Consider the following 6,739-nt stretch of genomic DNA (forward strand, 5'->3'; position numbering starts at 1 on the left):
GAACATGGAGCATGTTTGGAGGACAGGAAGTTTCTGCCATGTTCTGGGTTACTAGTACCTCACCTACCTTTCAGACTCAGTTGCTATTGCGTTGTTCCAACTCCCCTTAAACTGCTTTGGGTGGTACCCCATCTTCCTGCCCCCCAGCTTGTCAGGCTCCTGGGACACTCAAGCCCACTCATGCACCAGTCCCCACAGGTTGCTCCTTCCTCCAGACAATGGCTCATCTTCCAAGACCACCTTATGCTGCCCCTTCCCCAAGGAGCCTTCTCTGTTCCTGGGTGCATGGGCTTCCGCGCTCTGAGATCCACCATATCTTTGTAACTTTCCTGGTGCTGTTCCCTCTGCCAAATGCCCTTCCTTCCTTGAACCCAGACGAGCTCCTATTTAGCCTTAAAAGTCCAGAGCAATCCCCATCTCTCCCTCTTGATTTGTCTTGCTTCTGGTTGCTTCTTTCTTGGAGCCCTGCTGCACTTTGTATGACTTTTGGCAACCATGGCTCTGCCTCCTTCAGTCTACTTCTGGGAATTGCAATTGCCAACACTAGGCTGCAACCTCACTCAGGCATTGTGAACCACTTATTCCTTCCAAGCAGGGTTTCTCAACCTCAGCACCATTGACATTGGGAGCAGAGCATTCTTTGTTGGATGTTAGCAGCATCCCTGGCCTCTATCCACTCGATGCCACCAGCTTCCCCTGTTGTGATACCAAAAAGGCCTTGAGACATTGCCAGAAGTCCCCTGGGGGAGAGGAGCAAAACCATCCTCTGTCGAAAACTATTGCTTTCAAGAGAGATGAGAAACATTAGAAAACCAATTGAGCAGTGAGGATTCCAAATTCTGACCACGGACTGACAGGCCTAATGCTATTTTGGGTGTGAGTTTTGAGACTATTAACATCTAGTGCTTCCCCAGTACAGAGGTTCTCAACTTTTGTACAAATATGTTCCTAAAAGTACACAAACCATGAGACATACAAGAACGTCCATAGTCAGTCCCCACACTGGACTAAATGCCTGTTTGTACTAGAATGAATGAAAACTATGGTTATTCACTCAGGGGACACTGGGCAGCACGGCCTGCTGTACAGGCAGCGTTAGGAATGAATCTCACAGGTGAGAGAAGCAGCCAGACCCTGGCGATGCGGATTGTGAAAGCCCATTTATGGAAAGATCTATGGCGCCGGAAGGCAGGATGGTGGCTCCCCTTGGTGTTCCCCAGCCCTTGAGGGGTGGTAATATGCTTCTCAATCGATGTCCATCTGAGTGCTGGTTTGCAGACTGTGTTGACTCTGTTCAAACTCTTTGGGCTGAACACTGAAGATTTGTGCATTTTTCCCATATGTGTGTGATGCTGAAATAGAAAGTATACTGAAAAAAATAAGAACACTACCTTAAAAACAGACAAATACGCAACAAAACAATTACTTGGTCTCTACCATATGACCCAGCAATTCCACTCCTGGGTATATATCCAAAAACAACAAAAACACTGATTTGAAAAGATCCACGGACCCCAATGTTCATAGCAGCACTATTTACGATACCCAAGACAGGAAAGCCACACAAATGTCTATCAGCAGAAGAATGGATAAAAAGATACACACACACACACACACACACACACACACACAATGGAATATTCAAAAGTGATAGTGTTAGTTGCTCATTTGTGTTCGACTCTTTGCAACCCCATGGATTGTAGCCCGCTAGGCTCCTCTGTTGGAGAAGGCAATGTCACCCCACTCCAGTACTCTTGCCTGGAAAATCCCATGGACGGAGGAGCCTGGAAGCCTGCAGTCCATGGGGTCGCTGAGGGTCACACACAACTGAGCGACTTCACTTTCACTTTTCACTTTCATGCATTGGAGAAGGAAATGGCAACCCACTCCAGTGGTGTTGCCTGGAGAATCCCAGGGATGGGGGAGCCTGGTGGGCCGCCGTCTCTGGGGTTGCACAGAGTTGGACACGACTGAAGCAACTTATTAGCAGCAGCAGCAGGCTCCTCTGTCCACAGAATTCTCCAGGCAAGAATACTGGAGTGGGTAGCCATTCCTTTCTCCAGGGGGTCTTCCTGACCCAAGGATCAATCCTGAGTCTCTTGCATGGCGGGCAGATTCTTTACCGTCTGAGCCACCGGGGAAATCCATACAATGGAACATTGCTCAACCACAAAAAGGATGACATTTTGCCTTTTGCAGCAACATGGACAGACTTGGAAGGGATTATGTTCAGTGAAATCAGCCAGACAGAGAAGGACAAATATCATATGATATCACTTATATGTGGAATCTAAAAAATACAGCGAACTGGAGAATATAACTAAAAAGAAGCAGACTTACAGGTATAATGAACAAACCAGTGGTTGCAAGTGAGGAGAGGGAAGGAGGAAGGGGCAGATAGGGGTAGGAGAGGAGGAAGGACAAGCTACTAGGTATAAAATAAGCTTCAAGGATATACTGTGCAACACAGGGAATTAGCCAATATTGTATAATGGCTATAAATGGAATATAACCTCTAAAATTGTGAATCACTATATCGTACAACTGTAACTTCCTATAATATTTTACAGCACCTATACTTCAAAAATATTCTCACGCATGAATGTTGAACTTTATAAAGAAGATAGTTCAGCTTGCTGCAGACTAATGAATATCATGAAATGCTAAACCGTGCTTCCCTTCTACACTCAGACTCTGATGTTGCATTTCTAGAATTTTGTTCTTACCCATTTCTCGTTTCTTCGCCTTCATGATTGATGCCCGATGTCTGGCTCTATGCTGGGGTGGCTGATGGACCACTTTGACAGCCTGGAATCTTCATCTGTGTCTCAGATGCATATGTTCCTTCCCCCTAGGTTGGCACACTCATTAAAAATATTAAGACTTGAGCTAAATAAAAAATTACAAGGGCAAAATGCAAAAAAAAAAAAAAGCAGCTTATGAGTTTGCAAGGGTTTGAACCTGTATTTTGCATTTTTCCCGATAAAATTCAAGGAGGACTCCGAGGGACACCATCAGAACAAGCTACGCCCTGTGGCCTGAGGGTGGCAAGTGTCCCCAGTCAGGTGATATGAAAAGTTGGAAAGATTAGTTGAGTAAAATGCAGTTTTAAAAAAATGGTATGCGAGGGGATGTTTTGAAAATACAAATTAGAAAAATGGAACAGTCTGCATCATCCAAACCATGGGTCTTATTTCCTGGGGTTGGACCATCTATCAGCCCCAGATATGTTTTGACATCTCCCGTCTTGTAAACAAATTGTCCCCAGGGCCCTGTTCTCCTGCCAACACCCGTGTCCCTGCTCCCTTGAAGCAAAATGCCCGGGAGAGTGGTCTTCACCCTTTGCTGCCTCCAGCCCCGGTTCATTCTCCAATCTCTGCACACAGGCCGTCAGCCCTCCCCTGAAATCAGGCGGCATGTGACCAGCGACCAGCAAATATGGGCATTTGCATTTGATGCGCCTGGCTACTCCTTCCTCCTTGAAGCCTTCTCTTCACTTGGTTCCTGGGAAGACTTGCTGCTAATTTTTCTTCATCGCGTTGGCTGTTCTTTTCCAGGATTCTCTACTGGCTCCTTCTCTGGTGTCAGTGAGACCCAGAGCCACGCCCCTGACGCCCTTGTCTTCTCTGGCTCCTGGGGGATCAGGCCCGGGCTCAGGGTGAAGACCCCTGGCTAAGACACACCTCTGCTTGGACCTCGTGGCTGGGCGCTGCCTCCACCCTCACCTCTCCACTGTCCAGTGTCCACTCGGGCAACCAGGGAGCTTTCTAAACTTTCACCAGGTCGCTTCTCAGCTCAGACCTTCCAATCCCAACAAATCCAAATCCTTGCTGCTTCCTGCTAGTTGACTGCGGGCCAGGGGCTTGGTGTGCAGCGTCTCTGGGCATCCTTACAATAATACTGGGGGGCAGATATCTACCGGATACCCGTCTTTCAGCTAAAGAAACAGCTCAGAGAGGCTAAGGAACTTGCCTTAGGTCACACAGCTAGGGAAAGATGGTCTACCTCAAAGGCTCACGGAGGTGGGGGGCTGACTCTGGCACTCACCAACAACTTCCCTCCATCTGCCTGGAGGAAAACTGCCTGTCCTGGTCCAACTGTGTCCTGGTATAGAGCCTGGCACCTATTAGGACTTTAATAAGTGAGTGGAGAGTGATCTGCAAACCCAGACTCGGGGACACTACATCTTGGGGTGTGTGCTTATTCATGTGTGTGAGCTCCCATGAGTCTCCTTTTCCTCTGCATTCCCTGCCCCAAGGCTGCACTGGTGGCCTAAGGGTCACTCCAGGCCTGGCTTTCCATCCTATACCCGCAGTGACACCCAGATCCCCCATTCTCCTCCAGCGTTCCTTTTAATTGCTCAAAAATTGACGATAGGCGCAAGGAAAATAATGAGGCCTAATTATGTTAATTAAATGGCTAATTCATTAATTAATGCACTCACGTCCTTGGCTTGGAGATCCCCTCACTGAGGCAGTGAGGTTGGTTCTGTTCCAGCAGGGATGGGAAGCCCTGCCCGGGGCAGGGAGTCTGTAGCCCTCTCTGGTGGGGGCCGCAGGTGCCCGGCTGCCATGAGCCCCCTCCAGCCACCCATACTTGGACACCCCCTGTTCTCCCCTCCTGTCTGCAGTGTATGGGGTGGTGGGAAGCAGGGAATGAGCAGATCTGGGTAGGTGGGGTCTGTGTCCCCCAGGAGCTGCCTGGTAACTTCCTGGGTGGCTTCCCAGCCTGGAGGAGGCAGTGGGGATGGGCAGGGGCTCCAGAGAGAGAGTGAGAGTGGGTAGATTTGTCCAGTGGGGTCAGGCACTGTGAGGCCACGCACAGATGGACACGTTGCCCAGGATGGTCCAAGAGACCCTTCTGTCCCTGGAGGGACTGCCTGGGGCCTGGACCATCTGGATGAGAGCAGGGAGCGGAGGCCAGTGGCTGGGAGCAGCTTGGCCACTGGTTTGCTGTGACCACAGAGGGGCTGACTGTCCTTCACAGGGTAGACCAAGTCCTCACAGTGCCCTGTGGGGCCCCTGGCCCCTCAACTCTCACCTCCCCTCACCTGGTCTCTGCCTCTGGTCCCATCCCCGGGTCAGGACCCCTGAAGTGCTCTCCCAGCACTCCGTCCTGTGTCACTGGAGTCCTTGGTACAGGTTGTAATGATAGGATCCATCCCCATTCCTCTCTCTGAGGTCACAGTCTGTACCGTATTATCATTAAAATCATCTGTTCTCCTGTTTTTCTGTCATCAGACAGGGCTGCACCTCCGGGTCCCCCATCCAGGTTTGTGACATAGGGATACATTTCACAGTCACAAGCTCAGATGAAAAAAATTTCACTTGAAGCCATGTGGAGAAGAGGTTAAGGGTGAGGTCTTGACATTGAACCCAGGCTTTACCCTTCACAGCTGTGTGACCTCAACAAGTACCTTAACCTCTCTGGTTTATGACCCAGGCATTCCCTTGGGAAACGGGGAGTGGGGGGTGGGGACGGAGAGTGCTCCTTTCTCATGGGGAGCTCCTGGGCTTTAAATGAGATACTGTGTATAGAGCTCATAGACTGGGCCTGGCAGAGCTTGTGCTGAATAAATGTCAGCAACTTTGATCGCTTTATTTTCGCTAATACTTTGTTTTGAACTGCAAGACCCCATATTCCCAATGCTAAACATGAAATCCAGGCAGAGTTGGCCAAACTGGGGATTTCTCACTTGGGTTGAACAATTCGTCATGGTAATGCTTTTGTTTGTTCCCTGCCCTTGTCTTCTGAGAGTTGGCGCTAAGCTCCAGAGCTTTCACAAAGCCCTTGCCTGCCTGGCTCCCTGCTGGCTTCTCCTTGAGTCTCTATCTCCCCTGATTCCCCAAACAGTGTGAGAGGAGGAGCCTGAGGCAAAGGGAAAAAGTCCTGTGCCCAGTGTACATTTATCAACATTGCTGTTTAGTCTGACTCTTTTGTGACCCCCAAGGACTGTAGCCCACCAGACTCCTCTGTCCGTGGAATTTTCCAGGCAAGAACACTGGATTGAGTTGATCCCCTTCTCCATGGCATCTTCCCGAACCAGGAACTGAACCCAAGTCTCCTGCATTGCAGGCAGAGTCCTTACCATTGAGCTACCAGGGGAGCCCACAGGACCCCCTCCCCGACCCATATTCTAAACCAAGTGGAAAAGATTCATAAAAACTCCACAAAGACCATAACTGTATGTAAACCCCATAAAGCCCAGTCTGTTTGCACACCATTACCAACCCTGATATACCTGCCCTGCAGGGCCCCAGGTTGATTGGAATCAAGCAACCCTTCCCAGTGCCCAATAATGCAAGTTCTTAAACATAACAGCCAGTCTATTTCAGAGTTGATATTTTGTTCATTGTGGTTTTCCTGTAGTCATTTTGATTTTTAAAAATACTATTTCTGGGACTTCCCTGGTGTTGCAGTGGCTAAGATGTCACACTTCCACTGCAGGAGGGTGAGGGTTTGATGCCACATGGCTCAGCCAAGAAATGAAAAAAAAAAAAAAAGCACCAAAACTGTCTCTGTTGATCACTGAGTTTTTGGTGCCACTTAAATTTTGCATCCAAGGCAAGTTCCTCTCTTGCCTCACCCTACCCCAGGCCAGCACTGACTCTAAGCTCCTCCTCGGGCCCCCACTCTGCCCTGATGCTGTTGTGACCTCCTTTGGCCCCCTATTCTCATAAGAGGCTGCTGGAAATGGGCATCCTGGGTGGGACCTGGGAGGAGCAGGGCTTCTCTGCTT

General features: G+C 49.4%; 1 long non-coding RNA gene across 3 annotated transcripts; it reads right to left on the reverse strand.

Moving 5' to 3' along the window:
- Positions 1–1,002: 1,002 nt before the first annotated feature.
- LOC112448887 (uncharacterized) lies at positions 1,003–5,392 on the reverse strand. Of its 3 annotated transcripts, none has more exons than XR_009496553.1 (3): positions 5,051–5,392; positions 2,727–2,889; positions 1,003–1,352 (listed from the first exon to the last, which is right to left on the reverse strand). It is a non-coding gene; the product is annotated as an uncharacterized lncRNA (long non-coding RNA). The 3 variants fall into 3 exon arrangements; XR_009496552.1 differs by having other exon boundaries at positions 1,003–1,369; XR_003037355.2 differs by having other exon boundaries at positions 1,003–1,369; positions 2,727–2,864; positions 5,051–5,391.
- Positions 5,393–6,739: the final 1,347 nt, after the last annotated feature.

The sequence above is a fragment of the Bos taurus genome, chromosome 11 (assembly GCF_002263795.3).
Source record: "Bos taurus isolate L1 Dominette 01449 registration number 42190680 breed Hereford chromosome 11, ARS-UCD2.0, whole genome shotgun sequence".
NCBI classification, from domain to species: domain Eukaryota; kingdom Metazoa; phylum Chordata; class Mammalia; order Artiodactyla; family Bovidae; genus Bos; species Bos taurus.